This window comes from Mustela erminea, chromosome 13, assembly GCF_009829155.1.
Source record: "Mustela erminea isolate mMusErm1 chromosome 13, mMusErm1.Pri, whole genome shotgun sequence".
Lineage (NCBI taxonomy): Eukaryota > Metazoa > Chordata > Mammalia > Carnivora > Mustelidae > Mustela > Mustela erminea.
In genome coordinates, this window is record NC_045626.1 from 54527487 (window position 1) to 54548470 (window position 20984).

The window sequence follows — 20984 nt, forward strand, 5'->3', positions numbered from 1 at the left end:
TGACAGCTGGAGACACTGCCCGGAGAGGGAGGAAAGTGACTGAGGACATCTTGATCCCCACTTGCACTCTCCCTGTGCCGGGAGCTGTGTGACCAGGAAAGCTGCTTCAGACCCGCCAGTGGCCCTGCGGCTGCAGCTCCAAGGTGTGGAAGCTCCCTTCGGAACTCATCTTCCGATCCTAAGAAATCGATGTAATGCTAGGGAAGAAATACAAGTGACTTTTGTTTTGTTGTCTCTCTCCACAGAAAAGTGAGAAATGTGTCCTTTTCGGAAAGGAGAATAGAGAAACTAAAGATAATTACTATATATCATAATGTAATCTGGACATTTACCATTTACATAGTATCACTAAGAATCCTAACATTTGCAGAGAAAACAAAGGTTTTAGTCATTTTCATTTCTGCCTAGGTTAAGAATGTCCTAACAACTTAAGAGTTATCCGTAAAACCCAAATAGCGCAGTATGATTTTGATGAGCAAAAACACCTTTACTCATAGAGGCATTTCCTCTTTACTGATTATACTCCATTTGTGTATTATCACAGAGAAAACTAGCCCCAACTGAAGGCATACTGAGCCACGCAGTTTCACTTACTAATTTGTTAGAAGATTATTGTATTTATTTATTTGCTTGCTTGCTTGCTTAGAGCATACATGGGTGGGGGGCGGGCAGGGAGAGAGAGAGAGTCCCCAAAAAACATGCATGGGGCCCAATCCCATGACCCCCATGACTACAACCTAAGTCGAAAACCAAGAGCCCCTTTCACTTACTAATTTAATACTCCTGACCATTATGCTACATAATTACCATCATCCCTATTTAACAGATAAGAAAACTAACCTTTAATCCTACTTCCTTAATCTTTTAAATTTTACTTAACTTCCTAGAAGGACCACAAAAGAGATTAAGTGATGACCAGCCATAGTGAAAGCAGGCAGGGGGCTCTTTATGCTGAGCATTCTCTCCAACATTAGTACTATTTACTGACATGGTAGTATCTTCCCAGATTACGTATTTACCAGACAGTAACCAGTAAACTAAGAAGTTGTTGAGACAAGATTCCTTGAAACAGCTATCTCAAAATATGGCCCAGAATACACTTACATACCTGTTCACATACAAATGCCTGGACCCAGCTCCAGACCTATTAAGTGAGAATTATGGATGGGTCCAAGTTCCCCAGGAAATTACACTACACAAGAAGATGTGAAAACCACTGTGACTAATTCCTTGCAAACCTCTACTACTGTCATTTGGAGTTTCAAATTTGACAAAATTTTATTATTTTCATTGAGGGTCATCTTTTGGATTATGGAGTTTGTGCTGGAATGTCCCACAATTCCATACTCTCCAGTGGGGTTTATTTTTGCAATCTTAACTCCTAAGAGGTCTCTAGGAACAAGCAAAGTAGGCAAATAACAAAGTAGCTTAATTGCGAAAATATTTACTATGTGTCTACTCTCATTCCACATGGCTCTAGAGGTCTTCAGATACATAGGTCTCATTTCAACCTTCCTGTTGGCACCATCACTGCCATTTCACAGCTGGAGGACCTTGCCCAGAAAAATGGAGCAACCTGCCCCAAGTTATCTAGCTGAAGAAGAGCAGACGTTTCAATCCATATCTACTCTCACTCACTCTATTTTCTTTATTCTTCAACACGGTTCCTCCCCCATGAATTACTGCTATCTAGATTTCAGGCTTTAAGGGGAAGAATTTTCCAAATGTCTTGAGCAAATTGGTCAACTTCTATACCTTTTCCAACCCCATACTTCGTCCACTAACAGTATACGGTTTAAGCTCAAGTTAATCAAAGTCACCACCTATAGCACAAAATAATGGCATAGAGTAGACAAAGATCAAGAATTCTCTCAAATGAAATCACCAAACACTGTATCTCCACGATGTGAGTAACTCTAGACACAAATTGCATAAAAGCAAGCAACTCCCAGGCCCACCCTTGGGCTTAAGCTCCATCATGGCGACCTAGCAGAAGACTAGGTCCACCACGTCAGTTAGCGCCATCTTGGGATCATACCACTATTTTCCTCAGCCATCTGAATGCAGGAAAACAACAGGGATGGCAAGTAAAATTAATAGTCAAAATCATGGGCTTGTCTCTAACACAACAGAGTGGCCCATATCCATGGAGAATCTGCATGAAATCTGTGAACAGAGTCCAACATTCACTAACCCTCTACTGCTGAAGACAAAGGCAGGGTTCAAGACCCAGGGCAGGCTTTTTGTTTGTTTTCTTTGTCCCTGGAAGCCCCATGCCTCCATACCTCCTTAACTATCTCAGACCCTGAAGTATTTCAACTCTGAATTCAGAGTCTAGTTTAGTTACACGCCCAGGTGTCTGCTGCCTATTGGGGGATGCTGGGATGCACTACGGGAGACAGTTGGTACCTGGGACCTCAAGGTTAGGCTGTGTCAGGGAAGGTCATCTGTCTGTGAATAGACTCTTGTCACAGTCTGAATTAAGAAATCAAAAAATAGGGTGCCTTGGTGGCTCAGTCGTTGGGTGTCTACCTTCAGCTTGGGTCACAGTCCCAGGGTCCTGGCATCAGGCTCCCTGCTTAGTGAGAAGCCTGCTTCTCCCTCTCTCACTCCCCCTGCTTGTGCTCCCTCTCTTGCTGTGTCTCTCTCCATCAAATAATAAATAAAAACTTTAAAAAAGAAAAAGAAAAAGAAAAAATATATGGCTAAACTTGGTTGTTTTCGTTTATCAGGACTAAACACACACACACACACACACACACACACACACACACACACAACCCTGGGATGCACACAAATACCATTAACAATTTTAATTTTGTTTAATGTCCTGTTTCATCACAGCCCCCTGATGTGTGTGCTACAAGACAATGACAAAAAGTACAGGCAGCAAGTAACAGGAGGAGGAGGGGCTGGACGACAAGATTTCAAATAATTACCATCGTTAAGGTAATGATCCTTCACTAGTGTTGTATAGGACCCAAAGAAAATATTCATTTCCCATTAAAAATAATGATGGAGATACAGATTTGTATACATGAGAAAGCTTCCCAGGATATACTGTTACATAAAAAAGAAAATGGTTACATATAATGTTTAAGCTAGAAATCTGTTCTTGTAAAATAGGTGCCTATCTGAGTCTGTACATACACAAAATAAAGCTACTGGTATTTAGTAGGCACTTATGATACATCGGGTACTATGTTTAGTGCTTTGCATGTATTGTAGCACTTAAGATGGGAGTGTTATGGCCATTTGAGAAATTAGCAAACAGAGTCAAGGAAGTTGAGAGTTGACCGAGGTCACAGAACGATTAAATAGTGAGACAGGGAGCCCAACAACAAGGCTGATTCCCATTATGGTGTATATTAGACATGCCAAGAGATAGCTTTGGAAGGATGTTTGCCAAAAATATTAACAGCAGCTGTCTTGGTGGGGGGGGGATTTCTCCTTTTTGTTTTTCAGCATTTTAGAATACATCTTACTTCATTTTATTATTATGTTTTTAGAGGGGGTAGGGAGGGGCAGAAGGACAAGGAGAGAAAGAATCTTAAGCAGGCTCCATGCCCAGTGGGGAGCGCAATACCAAGTTCAATCTCATGACCCTGAAGACCATGACCTGAGCTGAAATCAAGAGTTGGACACTTAACCAACTCAGCCACCCATGTGCCTCTAGAGCATATTTTAAAGTCAGCATGCAGTATTTTTTTAATATCTAAATTAACAAACGTGTTTTATTGGGAAGAATAAATAAGCAGCATGAAAATCTTCCCATCTTCCATATGTCTAATCTTCCACTCTATACAGCCCCCCAAAAAACTAACCTCCGACTGAATGTGACCACGAAAAATATATGGAGTTGTCATCACAATCAATTTCTGAAAAATTCTGGATTAGGCCACTAACAAAAGGTTATCTATCTCCAGACTCCTATTCTTCCAATACAACCTACATTGATCACCATATAAACACTCTTCTTGGGGCGTCTGGGTGGCTCAGTGGGTTAAGCCGCTGCCTTCGGCTCAGGTCATGATCTCAGGGTCCTGGGATCGAGTCCCGCATCGGGTTCTCTGCTCCGCGGGGAGCCTGCTTCCTCCTCTCTCTCTCTCTGCCTGCCTCTCTGTCTACTTGTGATCTCTCTGTGTCAAATAAATAAATAAAATCTTTAAAAAAATAAAATAAAAATAAAAATAAAAAAATAAACACTCTTCTTCCCTACTCAATTACCTTCATTGGCTCCCTCCTATATCTAGTAAAGTCCAAAATATCCTTTTGTCTCATATCCAAAACCTTCTACAAGGAGGCCCCACACGTTCTCCTTCAACTCCTCTCCTACTACTCCCTAGGGTAAATGCTACATTCCACCTAAATTTAGGCCTGTTGACTTTTGGAGAGGACTCATCTCAATCAAAGCCCAGCCATATTCCAAGGACCAAACTAGAATATGAAGACCATTCAACAGATGTGTCCAATAAAGGAAAGCACATAATGAAACATAATTACTGGAGAACCTGGGTGGCACAGCTGATTAAGTGTCTGACTCAATTTCAGCTCAGATCATGATCTTAGGGTAGTGAGATCAAGCCCCTCACTCAGCAGGGAATCTGCTTAAGATTCTCTCCCTCCTTCTGCTTCTGCCCCCCTCTGAAAGCATGTGCACTTTATCTCTTTAAATAAAATTTTTAAAATCTTAAAAAAATAATTACTAATACACAGAATGAGCCATATAAAGAAGCACTGATTATAAAGCATTTTTTATAAAAAATTTGCACATCCAAGTGACGAACCATTTTCCATAAAATTCATGGCACCATTCATCGTAAGAGACACAGCACTCTGCCAATCAAGAAATGACTCATACACCAGAATTTCTCTTTTCTAGTTATTTAAAGAACTCTTAGATTTATTTAGGTATTCTATGCATAAATAAATACACAGAAACAAAATAATTTGTCCAAGGTATTCCTAAAAATTCTCTACTCAGACTCTGACTCCTTTGAATTGCAGACCGACTCAGTTTTCTCTGCCCCTGCTTTCCCACAATGCCATCCCCTGTGCATCTCTATCAGTGAGGCACCATTTCCTACCAGTGCCCATTACTACTCCAAGGTTTTCTTCCAGTCAGCTGACATCCAATCTCCAATTTTGGATGCATGCTCCAATCCGTGAAATCAGTTGCCTGCTTTCTCTCTGCCACATGGTTGAGAGCAACTGTAATTCCTAGCCCAAATACAGACATGTTAAAATGCAAAAATAAAAGTTTGTTGTAGACATGATGATATCTGGGGCTTACAGAAAGACACAGAGAAAGAAACTCACTGTTTGAGAATGTAAACACTATGTACAAAAATGACCAAAGAGGAGAGATCCACAACAGAAAATAGTTTTTCTTTTTTCAGTCCGACATCAGGATCAGTATCATCACCCAGCCCTAATCCATTTTTTCAGCTTTTGTCACACACCAGTCTGATCCCTTTCCTCATCTTCTGAGAATTCCTTCTCTGCTGATGTCCTCCATGACACCAATTAGAGCTGGCAGGAAAGGAAGCAGGCCTCCTGCAGATCTTCCCTTAAAGAAACCATTCTTGTTTCTCTAGGTACCTGCAGTATTTTCTTCTCTGATATAGCAAAACCCCCAGAACCTACCTCATTCAAGCTATGGGGATAACAGCAAGCTTGTTAAGAAGGGGATCATGCCATTAAAAATAATGACTGCAGACATGGGTTCAGTAACTCGCATTTTTAAATAAAGCAGCAGGGCCTTTGAAGCCTTTTCAAATATTTTTTTTTGTAGCGAAGCGTAAGTCACAAATGGCCTCATTTTTCATTCAAGTCCATAAATATTTACTCAATGCTATAAGTGTTTAGACCTGCACTTGGTTTGGGGACGAAACTCCAAGAAAAATAAGTTCCTACTCACATCATGCACTCACTCACTCAGTAAAACTGGAGAGAAAAATAAACACATGAAGCAGGTTAAATATTGCATTTGTTTCCTAGGTCCAGTACAGACCCTTCTGCTGCCTTTTTTTTTTCCCCCCTCTTTTTTTAAGTTTGTAAGGAAGGACTGTAAGAACAATGTATCAATGTGTCAGCAATCTAAAAATTAAGTTGTCAGCTTTTTCTCTATACTGCAAATTACAAAAGAATTAGAGGTTTGGTGCTAATAGAAGCTTACAGTTCTAAAGTGTGCAATTTAACCAATCACCGCAAGGTCTAAAAATGTAATACTGAAGACATTTCCACCAAGTGATCTGCAATTCTGGTATCTAATTTCAACTTCTCTACTTGTGTCATTCTTCCCAGTCCCCCCCCTTCCCCCGGCTTCGGAAATTGTTCTGGAATAGCTACACAGTGAAGAACTGCCCAGCTCCTCTACATGCATAATACGCTCACATGAAAAAAACGACAGTCATCTTGACCAAGGAAGTACAGAAAAGACAGTGAAGATGTGCAACTATCCTATGAGCCATCCCTTCTTCATGCTCGTATCACATTACATGCAAAAATCAAAACGTGAAATGTACTTTACAGTTTCATTGCTTTTATAATTTATTCAATACTAATTTGGGTGAAACCCGTTTGTTGTCATCTGTGTGCTAGAAATCTAAGTTAGGATTAAAATGTTAAAGTATAAAATAATTTGTGAAACAGTGTAAGTGGAAATCAATTACCCCAAACCACTGCAGATGTCTTGTAAACTTGTGAGATCTCCAGCTTCTTCCATCATTGCCAATTGCCAATTTCACATCATTCAAAAATAAATCAGAAATGACACTGCTTACCCAGAAAACACACCATCTTTATAGACAACACATACTTTTAAAAGATAGTATTAATTATTTAAACCAAGAATTTAGCAAGAATGCTATTTCAGTGCAAAGAATAGTAAAAAAAAAAAAAAAAATGGCTCTGTGCATAAACAAAAATACAGATTCATTATTCTTGCTCTCTGGGTAATTGTTTAAATGGCCCTTTTTAAGCTTCCATATACTGTTTTCCCCAATAAAAAGGAAATTCAATGATTTCTACTATTTCATAAAAAAAAAAAAAAAACCTTCTTCTTCCTTTATCTATGAAACAGACTTTCCTACGCAGTCTTGAATTGACATCAACCTTCCCATCCTCCAAACAATACCTTATGGTGCAGTTCAACTTGAGAAAGGAGAGCCTCATTCATTTATCAAGCAAAGTTCAAGCCAGCAAGATGCTTCAGACCGTCTGGTTTTGCTTGCCCCACCCTTGTTTCCTTTGAGCCATAGTGATGTCACAACACCAGGCAGGGTAATGACTTCACTGCTCCAGTCCTTGCTTCTGAGCACACAATTCTTTGCTGCCAAGGCAAATCAACTGACAGCAGAACCCTGCAAGAGTGCCTGACGAATTCCCAACAAATTAGCAGCCAGCAAGCCTTTTGAAAGAAAGAGATGCAGCAATTGCACCACTAAAGATCCATCTAAATGAAGTGGTGCTAAAGATGAATTTGATTCATGGTTTTCAATACTAAGTCTATATCCCGTAATAAAGCTGACACTCAGGGCAGAACTGTGGCTGGATGCTTGTAAGACGCTATGGGAACCAAAGATGTTCAGGGCAGTCAAGTAAATAAGTAACCTCTCTCTTCATTATAGCTCAATTCTCACAACTTCTCTCTCTCTCTCTCTCAAATGCATATTTTTCAGCTTACTCCTGAATGAAGTTCTATGTCACTGAAGAGGACACAAATTCTCATTTGTGAATTTTAAGACTTCGTTTTAAAACGCTAACTTAAAAGATGAACATGTATACGACAACATGTAAGACCATATCCTGGACAAAAAGTTTCTGCCACATTTAATCCAACATCGAGTAAATGCAGGAAATATTCACCAACTTGTGACAATATCACGTCTCTTAGTGAAAGAAGAGTTGCCTGTGTTGTATCTGGGCAGCCCCTTAATGCATTTGACCAAAGAGTTCTAAAAAACCAATGTAGTTTCTAATCAAGAAAAAAAAAAAAAAAATCCCTGGTCTCCTATTTCAACACAATTCAAAGTTGGCCAAAGTCCAAACCCCGCACAAGAACTGGCAAAAACTGCCTCTAATCTAAATCACATTCATGCAGAAGAAATGACTTGAAAATTAAATGTAAATACTCAGCGGAGACACTGACCTCTGACCTGTCTCTTCTGGAGCCTTCATCTAAAAGGTGTTTACAAATTAAATAACGTGGCTACTCTTTTTATTACTGATAAATCACTCACAAAACATGTTCTTTTTGCAAAAAAGTATTTGCCTGAAGTGGATTAGCTAGCTGAACTTTATGCAGTACCTTATGCCTTGGATATAGTATTTTGCTTTTCTAAACTACCAGAAAATTATAATGCAAATAAGACAGTATTCAGAGATTTTCATCAGTGCCTTGTGAAATTAACAAAGTTACTGCTTCTCAGTCTAGAATTTATTTCCTCTCACAACTTTGTTACTGAAGTTTTAAAAGTTTGAAACCAAAATTAAGATGCGTTTTTAAAAAACCCTGTGAGGGCCAAGATATAAATTGCCTCTCCATTCCCTGGAGTTTACTCAAGCTTGATGTGCTCCCCTTTCATAATGGGGCTTTTCTGGCTTAATTTGCAGTAATTGGTGCTGGGTCCAGGGCTCCCAGATAGACGTGGAATTTTTAGAATTTTGGCTTCCTGGAGGCTTCAAATATCAGAGTAAAACCCCCCAGAAGAATGTTTTCAGCACTTAGTGCGATGACTCTTCTGCTAACGTTCATGCTATCAAGGGAAACTCCAGGACACCTGGCCGCCTCTGGGAGCCTAAGTTGGCCCCCCCAAAAAGGTTAGGCAGGATATCTGCAAAAGCAATTGTACAGGACTGCAAGACTAATGTAAAAATACTGAACCACCAACTTCAACACGTAATGGAAGCACTGCATTAGCAGGACTGCCTGGCCCTTTCAGGATTTCCCAGCCCAGCCTCCACACGTAATTAATACCACATGTTTTCTTTATCATTCTGTCTGTTCTCCAACAATCTCTTTCCAACTTTAACCCTGGGCTGCAACTGGAGGAGAAAACCCTAGAAAACTTTGGATCCGTATATATAAAACCCCAAAAGGAAAGACTGCTCCCACTTGCAAGGGACCAGTTACAATTTACTAGGTAACCACACCCACCGCATTGCAGAAGCCATGAACTTGGCGGGGGTTGGAGGGGAGAGGGGAAAGGGGGAGGGGAAGAAGTAGGGCGAGATGAGAGGGGAAAGCCAAGAAAGCGAGCCCCCACGGCAGGAGCTGCGAAACACCCGCAAGGAATTGGCCGAGACCACGACTCCCGCCGTCCGATGCCCCGGCCTCCCCACCCCCACGAGCCGCAAAGCCGTCCTCGCAGACACCTCCCGAGGCAGCTCGTAGCCCCGCGGGCGCCAGGTGAGCAGTGAGGCTCCCGGCCCCTCGGCCTCCCCGCGCTCGGGTTCCCGTGAAGGGAGCCAAGGGAGCGCAGGCTGGGGCGAGGGACGCCGCAGGTGCCGGGCCAGGAGCCACCTCTCTAGGATGCTCCCTCCTCCTCCCTCGGCTACCGGGCTGCAGCCCCCGCCACCGTCCGGGGGACGCCGCCCCAGTTCGGGGAACGAGACAAGTTACATAAAAGCGGCCGGCCAGCTCCCGAGCGGGGATGCTTTGTGCCGAGCGCACCTTACCGGCCCTGCGCCGCGCCCGCCAGCGCCAGGCACCCGGGACGACCCCGCAGCCGCGGCGCGCTGGGCGCAGGGCCCCTCCCGCTCGCCGGCCACCCGCCCCGGGCGGCGCCGCAGTGTCGCCCCCGGTCCCCCGCCCCTCCCTGCGCAGTCTGCCTCGCCCTCGCCCCCAGCCCCGGGGTAACTTAAAACATGGCGCCCCAAACGGGGGGTTTGGGCAAATTGGCACTGCAGGGACGCAGGGACCGAGCCGCCCCTCCCGGCCAGAGCTCCGGGGGAGGTCCCCAGGCCGGAGGCCGATGCTCAGGCTAAGCGCGCCGGCCCAGCCGATGCTGCAGCGCGGCCGGCGGGCGGAGCGGGCACGTCCCCGGCGGGGGGCGCAGCGCACCGGCTTGGCCCGGCCCCGCGGGGGTCCCGATCGGAGAGCGGGCGAGTTCCAGGGCCGGGCCCAGCGCGGAGCTCCCGCGGTTCGGGCGGCTGTGCGGCGCCAGAGCCACGCGTCAGCAGCGCACCGCGCGCTCCTCTCCCCCGGCCTCCCGCTAGTCCTCCGCGCCTCGCAAACCGGAGACCCCCTAGGATCCCCCCCCGCTCCGGCTGCCAGAAAAGTTACCTCGGCTGGGCAGGCAGCCCGCGCGCCGCGGCGTGGGGACTAGGCTCGGGCTTACGTCCTCCCGGCTGTGCGCAGGAGGCTCGGGCGTGGGGAGGAAGCCGCAGACGCGGGCTGCTCGCCGCCGCTCCCCGCCCCCCTTTGCAGGCGGCTCGGAGGCTCCGCGGAGCTGCGGCGGGGGCACACGCCCAGAGCCGGCGCAGAGAAAGCCAACCCCGTCCTGCCTTCGCCTCCCAGCTGCGGGGGAGGGGGCCACCGCAGCACTTCAGGACAGTTAGGTTGTAACAGGCTTCTTCATCTTGGCGCAGGGTCTGGCACGGAGACAACGCCTTGAGACAGTTGCCAATAGCATTAGTCTTTGGATTTTCACTTTAGATTACAGCTCAGGCTTTCTGTCCCCTTCCTCAGGCCTGCCAGACACTACTGTAAAGGGGAGTGGGGGGAGGGTCCTCCTGGCCGTCAGGTGAGTAATTTACTGACTCAGGGACTGCAGTGATGGTTTTGTTTTCTTTCTTTTGGAAAAGAGAAAATAATCAAATTGGCAGCGTCTTGCGCAGGGTGGGTGTTCAAGAAATACGAAATTAATAGGAAACACCTGAATTAAAGGTTGAAGGAAGAGGCTGCCTTCCGCGGCCCCTTCCTTCCCACTTTCTCCTTCCCACCATCAAGATCCAAAGTTACAGGTGGCCTCCCAAGCTTCCCAGTCTATCAGGGGAGTAAGTCATTATTGATCAAGCTTTCAGCTGAAATGGGGGGGGGGGGTCACGCTCTGATTTACAGGTGAAAGAAATTATTCTAGGTCATCTCAACAATAAACTCTAATCAAGTAACTAACTCGTATATATTAAAATGTTTAAGGCCCTCTTTAAATGTTCCTCATCACCCTTTCAGAAGCTCACCCACTCACTTTAAGGTGGAAGGATGGATTCACAAAATATTGCATTTACTACTGGGTACCAAAGACGTGGTGCCGAATAAAAGCCAGTGGCAAAGGTTAGTAGGCTAGGTCTGTCGGTGAAGCTTCCGGAGGTGGGGAGATTTGGCCTGAGTGTTTAGGAGGGAGCATTTTTCTGGTTGCATGGGAGAGACGATTGGAAAATCATGGTTACTATGTTGCTATGGAATTTTTGAACCTGTATTCAGTAGAAGATGCGCAACTTTGGGAAAATTTTTTTTTCTTTTTTTAAGATCTTTTTTTTTTTTTTTTTTTTTTTTTTAATAGAGATAACAAGTAGGCAGAGAGGCAGGCAGAGAGGGGATGGGGGGAAGCAGGTTCCAGGCTGAACAGAGAACCCAATGCAGGGCTCAATCTGATGACCCTGGGATCATGACCTGAGCCGAAGGCAGAGGCTTTAACCCACTGAGCCAGCCAGGTACCCCCAACTTTGGGAATTTTTAAACAAGAAAATGTGGCAGAAGTTTTGTTAAAGGAAAAATAATCTGGTGACGCAGAGATGGGCAAATTACAAGGGGCTGAAATGAAGTGACTGGGGCATTGCTCCAAGTACCAGGGGGAACAAGGACCTGAACTATCATGTGACAGATAACGGTGACAGTTCAAATACTGGAAGATATATTTGGGGATCACCTATATTAAGTTTCTATCAGGCCATAGGAATGTTACAGACATATATACACATCTCACATTTGTACCTATATGGCTGTGTGCGTGGCATATAAGATCTGTGAATGAAGAGTTTTTTCCTTGTTTGTGTGCACATGTAAACACTCTTCTTTAAAAATGGACTTGAACAAATTGCATTGTTTACAACAAACACAAAGTTGGCATTATCATTTCAGACACAGATGGTTTCATATTCATTTACTTTATTGTCATATTTTTGCTATTATTTTTTAATTGAAAGCAAATTGTTTTCTCCTGATTCACAAATTTTAATCTTCCTGGTAATGGAGAAAATCAGCAAAAATGTAGAGATGTCTGTTTTCTTGGGAGAAAATATTAGAGTACCAAATATTTTTTACAAGTTAGAAGTACCTAGCTATTTATCTGAACATTCCATGAATTCAAAACTTGGGGAGTACAAACCCTATTGCTTCATGGTTAATAGTAAATCTGGGAAGTAAGTACTACAAAAATGTTTGAGTTTGACAAGCCTCTCAGCTCTTCTTTTTCGATTTTTTAATTTTCCTGGCACAGATATGGAGAAAAGAAATGCCAAATGAAAACTTGTGAGTGGCACAGAGCCCTACCAGTAACTTGCTGTGTCTCTGTAATAAAGCCTTTTCCTTCTACCTTATTAACATCCTGCAGGAGCCCCTCAGAGTCATCTCTGTCTCCCCACAGTGCCTCACTGAGAACACTGCAAGCCAGGCACCGAACATTTTCACTAAATGAATGGATGTTGACTAATGAACTATAAGTTCACTGTATTTGAGAGTTGAATGTCCTCGTGTATAAAAACAAGAGATTATTTCCAAAATTCCTTATGCTTCAAAAATACTAGGGGGTCTATAAAATAAAAAGACATTATCACATCTCTACGTGCTGAGTAAAAGCAATAATGAAAAACCTTTTTAACTCTTATCAGGAAACTATGAGCTTTTCTCCATGGAAAAAAGAAGAAAAGTAACCAAATTAAGTAGAAGGCAAGGTGATGATCCCATTACAGTTGGATTTGCTTTCTTTCATAAAGACTCATTTCTCCCTGCATTCCTCTCACTACCAAAAATGAAGCCTCCTACAGTCCCAGAGAATTCTTTATTCTTACTGGTCCTTTTTCAGTAAGTTACAGAAAAGTAGTCCTTGGGTCAAGGGAGTGCTTTTCACACAGCCCCAGAGCCAGTGCAAATTCATTCTGAGAATCTAGTTCATCAGTTTTCTAGTTTACTATATCTACATGGCAAATACTGAAATAATCCATGAAATGTGGGGAAAGATTCCATGACTCCAGCCTAGGTTTCACAGTGCCCATTCTGGTCTCAATCATAGGTCTAAGGCTTACCCTACAACATTAATATCTTACTTATGTTGTTCTGTTGTATACAAAATGTTATTTTGTATACAAAATTATTCTGTTGTATACAAAATGTATTACTGAAGGACAACAAGCCATCTAGAATTCCAGCCATGGTACAGAGAAAGGGGGCATAGCTAACTTCTGGCAAGATAACAAGTGTGTGGAACTTTATTCCAAACCACAGAGACAGGATGTCCCCCAAACTTCCACTGAACCTCAGGTGCCACCAGTGTACAGACTCATTGATGCTGGTACTCTGCTACCTGTAGAGTGACATAATTCTAACCTGAGAGCCCAGCCAATGGCAGACTTTGCAGACTCAGGGATCATATTGTCAGTCTCATCGACAAGACTCTAGAAAGAAACAGTGAAGAATCTGGCCAGCGAGTATGTTGGAACTTCACCCTTCAGCATGAGGATTGAAAGACTAGAGAAGCCTAACCAAAGAATATGGAAGCCACCTACAAAGGTGGCTACTCGAATAGGCATGCAACACTCACTTGCCCTCTTTGACAACCTCAGACTACTGTCACATAAAGCACTGTGATGTTCTTAAAAATGTGCATATTCTCCAGCACTTTAAGTTGACTGTTTTTCAGATGCCTTAGTCTCAGATGCCTTAGGATTAAGACGTTACCAACACTTGTAGTAGCTAGTTGAGGCATCTTGTATGCTCAGGATTGTGTCAGGCACCTCCTTTGCACATTAAGTCCTTGAAATCAGGACACAAAGTCTTTAGCCAGGCATTACCAGGGACCATAAATAAGAGAACTATGGGGATGAATGCCTAATTCAAATGCAGCAAGCTTATTCTTATGAAATAAAAATATGTTTAAGAGTTTCTAGGGTTTGAGAATACTGTCAAGTTTATAGCTCATTAAGACTTCCAGATGCTCTCTTCATTCAGGGTTTGTATACATCATTTCAGGGGTCTGTATACATGCAAAGCACAGATGCAAAATGAAGTAAAAAACCACTCATAATTATAAATGCAGCATAAAATGTACAAAAATATGTACACATGAGAGAGAACAAGTTTAGACATGCCTACACATCATTTTAAAAAATCATTCCTATTCATCAGAATTTCCTATTTACCTCCTTTCTCTCTTTAGGTTATACTCTTTTTTTTTTTTTTTTAAAGATTTTATTTGTTTATTTGACAGACAGAGATCACAAGTAGGCAGAGAGGCAGGCAGAGAGAGGAGGAAGCAGGCTCCCTGCTGAGCAGAGAGCCTGATGTGGGGCTCTATCCCAGGCCCCTGGGATCATGACCTGAGCTGAAGGCAGAGGCTTTAACCCACTGAGCCACCCAGGTGCCCCTAGGTTATACTCTTGTAAAAATATTGGTCATAATGGTGGGGCCAATACATTTTGTATAAATTCCACAGTATTAAAATATACACTTACTGGGTTTTTTTTTTTTTTTTTTTTTTTTACTTTTTCCATTTCAAGTAAATTTTAGAAAGCTCAGCACTTTCAAATAGAGTAATTTTAACCAAAAAAAAATTAAGGTTACTCTAATTCTCAGTTGTTTATAAATTTAAATGCTCAATTCTCTTCTCCCCTTGAGTAAAAATAAAAATCCATTAAGACTATTTTATATTTGGCCAGTTTATATATAATGGCAAAATACAAATAATGGAAGTTGGCAATCTATAAAATTACTAAATTCAACTCCCAAACTGTTCACTGTCTGAGACCACAGTGATATCCCAAACATGATCAGTACTGGGTTATACTAAGACACTTAACATTTCAATCACTTTCCCCCAAAAGACACAAATGCCTCTCAGTCTCCTATAAAGTTGTAAATAATCCTAACCAGCTATTATTTTTTGTTTTAACAGTAATCAACAAGAAATAACTGAAGAAAGAAAATAATAATTAGCTAAGAGGGGGAAAAAATGGGTAGTAATCACATTCAGATGTCTGATTTATTAACTTGCCAACTCTCTCTCAGGCAAACGTGCCACAGCTAACCTACAAACTAAGAAATGTATAGCTATAACTATACCAAAAAGAAAATGTCAGCTTTGCTTCTTAACTTGATCCCTGCTTTACAGCACTTTTTTTTTTCTCTTTCCAATTACCTCACTGTACTTGCTTAATTTACCAGTGTGGTTTAGGATTAGTCCACAGCTTCCAGAATGTTCTGGGAATCAATGAAAATACCATCTAGAATATCTGTGTCCCTTGAAATAAATCTGGCATTTAATAAGTCAAAGCCATTTTTAAAAAAAAGCTTCCTCTATTGACTCTTTTCCTGTTCAAGATATTTATCAGGAACTTGAAACATGCAACATAGGCTTATTTGCAGATGATACAAATCTGAGGATGCCAGAGTTTCTCAATCCAGGTTGTCTGTAAAGAGCTCAAATTTTACATTTCCATGTCAACAATCATCTTGGTAAGTGATAGAAGTATTCACACCATTTACATCAGAATCACTCAGAGTGCTTGTTAATGTAACACATTCTTGGGTCCAGCCCTAGACTTAAGCAAATCAGAACCTCTGGGGTCCAGAGAGCAGGCACTTTTAACAAGGTCCCCAGGATCCAGGAGACCAGCATACAACAATAATCCCACAGGTGACAAAGTTACTGTGCTCAGACATGTTTCTAAGAAGCTGGAACAGAGACAAGTGGTAGGAGGTTAGCCTCATTGAGCATATAGGTAGCAGAACTGAAGGGTGTCCACACTACAAATCAGCACACATTTTGCAAGAAGAGTTATTACTTGGATCCTGTCGCATGCATCAGTTTGCAATAGTTGTTCATTAGCAGTAAGTATAGTAATAAATAACAATGAAAGATTGTTCTGTACCCAATTCCAGCAATAATTGGATTAGATGCCCATTTGCTAAGACTGCAGTAAAACTACAACTCTGACCTTAATTTCCAAGTACACAAAACATCTTTACAAAGTTGCCAAGGGATGTCTCATTAAAACAGGAAATGGAGAACTAATTGCTAGCAGTTTTGGTTGAATGGGAGATATGACGATCTCAAACCCTACAAATAGAGACTAAATTATTAATACCTTTTGGTATGACATACACATGAAAACATACCCCATGCACTGATCAGTGAAAACTAATGGACAAAATTAAATAAAGAAATTGAACAGGGGCGCCTGGGTGGCTCAGTGGGTAAAGCCGCTGCCTTTGGCTCAGGTCATGATCTCAGGGTCCTGGGATCAAGCCCCGCATCAGGCTCTCTGCTCAGCAGGGAGCCTGCTTCCTCCTCTCTCTCTCTCTGCCTGCCTCTCTGCCTACTTGTGATCTCTCTCTCTCTGTCAAATAAATAAATAAATAATCTTTAAAAAAAAAAAATTGAACAAAGGCTATATATCTTCCTACCCTTAGATATAACACAGGAATTTTGTTCAGAAAAACAGTATCATTAATCCTATTAAATTCATGGTAATTTTACTGTAAGGGTCTTATATTTTTCATATGGATTTGTAAGGTTCTTTTAATTTTATAGTTGAGATTTTTAAGCATGAAAAATTTTATTCTAGCATTCCATCTACATATAGTTAAGTGGCAAGACGACATGGGGGCATCAGAAATAGTCTCTTTTGTTAAAAGGCTGATTAAGAGATTTCAGCTCAATGAAAGGACTGCTATTGTAATATGGACCAGGTTGTCTTATGGGCAGCAGGCTGTCTACCCTGAATGTTCAAGAAGATACCATAACATCAGTGTGGCCCCAGAGAGAGTCCTCAATCAGGTGGGCACTTAGGCGACATCATATTTAAAGTTGTGTCCAACTCTGAGATGAAACTGCTTTCCATGTGTGTGCCACTCAGGAACCAGGAACTGCCCACAATTCTTCACTGCTAAGGTAGAAACTCAAATGTTGACTTCACTAAGATACTCTGATAGATGTGTATTTACATGTATGAAACAGCTTACCAAACTTCATTATAGGTTAAGACTGATTTGCCATTGGTTTAGTGCTTTTTCTCTATAAATATGTTGACAATATATCCACCACCTATTCCCCTCCCAGATGTTTCTCTGATCCATCTTTCTAATCTACTTGTCCCACCCTTGCTCATCAGACCTTTCTTATCTCTGAGCCAGGTTTCACTGAATGGCCTTAGGTCACTAAGAATCATGCTGAGTCAAGGCAATGATTTTTTTTTTTTTAATTTTTATTTTATTTAAAGATTTTATTTATTTGACAGAGAGAAAAATCACAAGTAGGCAGAGAGGCAGGCAAAGAGAGAGGGGGAAGCAGGCTCCCTGCTGAGCAGACAGCCTGATGCGGGGCTTGATCCCAGGACCCTGGGATCATGACCTGAGCCGAAGGCAGAGGCTTAACCCACTTAGCCACCCAGGCACCCCCAAGGGAATGATTCTAAATAGGAAACCATTATACTTCAAAGCCTTTTCCTAAATTTTTTCCAGGTGTGCCAATGCCCATTCCCAAATTATTCCACAGTTCAACAAAATCAAGCAGGCACAGATCTAAGGGATTACCCATACCTTGTTCATGTATACCATTAGAGCCCAATGAACAGAGTACTAGATGATACCTGAAAATTGTAATGTGGCCTTGGGCAAATTTCCAATTTCAGCTTTTCTTGTTATCAATATCCGTTGAAATATTACTCCCATTTTCTGTTTTACTAGAATAACGTGACGGTTCTCAACCATGGCTATACATTTGAAGAATCACTTAAGGAAAACACTTAAAAAAACAGCAACTGATGGTCAGTATCATACCTGGGTGATAGATATATATGGGCTTATTATAGTTCCCTTTACTCTGTATACATTTGACATATTAAAATATAATTTTAAAATGCTGATGCTTGGGGCACCTGGGTGGCTCAGTGGGTTAAAGGCTCTGTCTTCAGCTCAGGTCATGATCCCCGAGTCCCAGGATCGAGCCCCACTTCGGGCACGGGAGCCTGCTCTCTCAGTCTCCTATAGGTGCCTGCCTCTCTGCCTACTTGTGATCTCTGCCTGTCAAATAAATAAATAAAATCTTTTAAGATAAATAAAAAATAAAATAAACTGCTGATGCTTGAGATCTACCCCCAACCCAATTAGAGCACAACCTTTAGAACGTGAGGCCCAGGTATCAGTATTTTGTGACCTTGTTCAAGTGGTTCTTCTGTGTAGGTTGAGTGGAAGAATAGGAGTACAAATCACAAAACTGAACGTTAATTACTCCTCGAAAGCAAGGCACTATAAAAGTAAATGTTAATAGAATTAATATAAATTCTTAATAAAAATTAACCAATTAATAGATATTGACTACCTATTTATATCCTTAAAACAAATTACCTGAATTGGCTACTTGACAGCAGCCAATAATGGATTAACCATGCGTGTACCCATCATCCTCTATAAAGCTAGCTGGTGTTTGAACACGTTGGGCTTCCCGGGCAGTCCCTGCCATCAGATTTGTTAATACTCACAGTCCTTAGGGGAAGCCTATTACTGTAGCTGGCTGCCCACTTCACTATAAAGTGTCAATAAAGTGATGGCATATTTAACGACAGGCATAAAGAACTCATAACACACTAAATATCATGACTAGGATTTCAACAACTCTTCAAACACTCCAGAGGAAAAAAATATCATTCATGGTTTTATTCCAAGTTCTTGTGTCAAATAGAGAAAATACACATACACACTCACTTTTATCTTGAGTGAAAAATAATAGAAGGTTCCAGCATGTACTTTTTGATAAAAACAGATGAGAATACTTGAAAAATTAGAGGGGATCTACAGGGAGTCATGTCTAAATAATATATAATCTTAATGCTTTATGAATGGGAGCTAGCGATTTTCTCCCAGCAGTGTTCAGGCACAGGGATCCTGAATCATGATGCCCAGCCCAGGGAACATTATTTCTACCTAGAGTCAAACTGTATTGATCATTTACTTTGTGCAACGAGCTGTTTTACAAGCTTTTATTCTATAAGACTACCTCATTTCACCATCAGAAGAACTTTGTGACATAGATTCTAGGATCACCACCATTTTACAGATGGGGAAATGGGGCAGAAGCAAGTTCAACAATGTATCCAAGGAGACGCAATGACTGGTGAAGCTAGGATGATCTGACTCCTCAGCTGGATGGATCTCTCACTAGAGAGCCAAACACACACACACACACTTTTGGTTAAATTTCACAAAATCGCCAGTATTCAGTTGTGGGTTTTTTTGGATTTCTTTTTTTTTTTTTTTTTTTTGGATTTTTACAATACGGTAACACATTGCAGTGAGGAAACATTGCATCAGCTGTGCATACAGAGTAGCACTAAGTTAAGGAATGACTTCATTACCAGGGGCATTTTGGAGAACTACAAAGTCTCAAAGAATACAAATATAGAAAAAACACTCAGGTCATTTATAGTTTAAGAAGCCACTGGAAGAATGTAAGGCAAATGCTAATAAAGTCATCATCGTTATTATTAATTTTTCTTTTATACACTGTGTGCCAGAGATTTTTAAGTGCTTCATCTGTATATTTTCTCTTATTCCTCAGTGTCTTCTGAGGCAGGAACTCTTCTGATCCCCATTTTAGAGAAGATAAAACTGAGGCCACTGAGGAGCTAACTGACTTGTCCCTAGTCACACAACTAGGACCAGTCAGTTTTGTTTTGTTTTTTTAAAGATTTTATTTATTTATTTATTTGATGACAGAGATCACAAGTAGGCAGAGAGAGAGGAAAGGAAGCACATTCCCCACTGAGCAGAGAGCCCAATGGGGGCCTTGACCCCAGGACCCTGAGGTCATGACCTGAGCTGAAGGCAGAGACTTAACCCACTGAGCCACCCAGGCACCCCAGGACCAGTCAGTTTTATTCTGCAACCTGTACTCTTAACCACGATGCCAAGTGGTTCTTAAAGAATTCTGCATGTTCACTTGGGATGTCCTCTACAGGAAAGGAAATAGTGTATTAAAAAGTGATAGCATGCGTAGAATCTTTGTATAGGTAAGTGTCTGTTTTACAAGGAAGACTATTCTACTGCCATTTCCAGTTTGAGAAAAAGACCAAAGGGGAATGTTCTGACCCACTGGTAAGTCCCAGTGGCCCTGGAATTTCAGCACAGATCCAGAATATGGCCGCTTCTCTTCATAACCGCCACTAGCACTCTGGTATAAACCATAAGCCATGACCATCCCCTGCCTGATTCCTGCAACAGCCTCATCACGTTTCTCTCTTCTGCCACCATGACTCCTTTCCAGTCGTTTGCCAGACAGGTGTTGTGATCCTAGTAGAATGAGCCAGATCACATCAGTCTTCCATGTTTAAAGCCCCTAAAGGCCTCCCCACCTACATCCTCCGGCCTCAGGGCCTCTGACCCCACTCTTTGTACACATCTCCATACTTTCTGTCTCTCTCATTCTCGCCTTGCAGCTCCTCAGACCAGCCCGGCTTCTCTCATACTAACATCCTCATCTCCCTCATGTCTGCTCATGTGTCACCTTCTCCAAGGGGCCTACCCTGATAACCTCATTAAACCCGTGACCCCAGCACTCCTGACTCCTGACCACCTAACATACTGGTCAATTCCTTATTTATCATGCTTATGGTCTGTCTCCTGCCATTCAGCTTATGTCCCACAAAGGCAGGGGTTCTGGGCTCCTCATCGCTGGTGACCCAGCCGCCTGAAACAGTACTTGGCAATGGGAAGGCCTTCATGGTACATTTGTTGGATGAAAGAATGAAGAAAGAAGCAGGGATTATAA

General features: G+C 42.1%; 1 protein-coding gene across 26 annotated transcripts in view; it reads right to left on the minus strand.

Annotated features, from left to right (window-relative positions):
* Positions 1–20984, minus strand: part of EPB41L3 (erythrocyte membrane protein band 4.1 like 3) — a 175654-nt gene that overhangs the window by 134577 nt on the left and 20093 nt on the right. The window contains exon 1 of one of the 26 annotated variants that reach the window (XM_032311349.1): positions 10289–10391. The exons of 22 other annotated variants lie outside the window; for them this stretch is intronic. The gene's annotated coding sequence lies outside the window, so the exon portion shown is untranslated. Of the gene's footprint in view, positions 1–7138; positions 7677–9676; positions 9785–10288; positions 10392–20984 lie in introns of those variants that run through there. 3 more of the 26 variants (XM_032311352.1, XM_032311347.1, XM_032311351.1) reach the window with 3 other exon arrangements.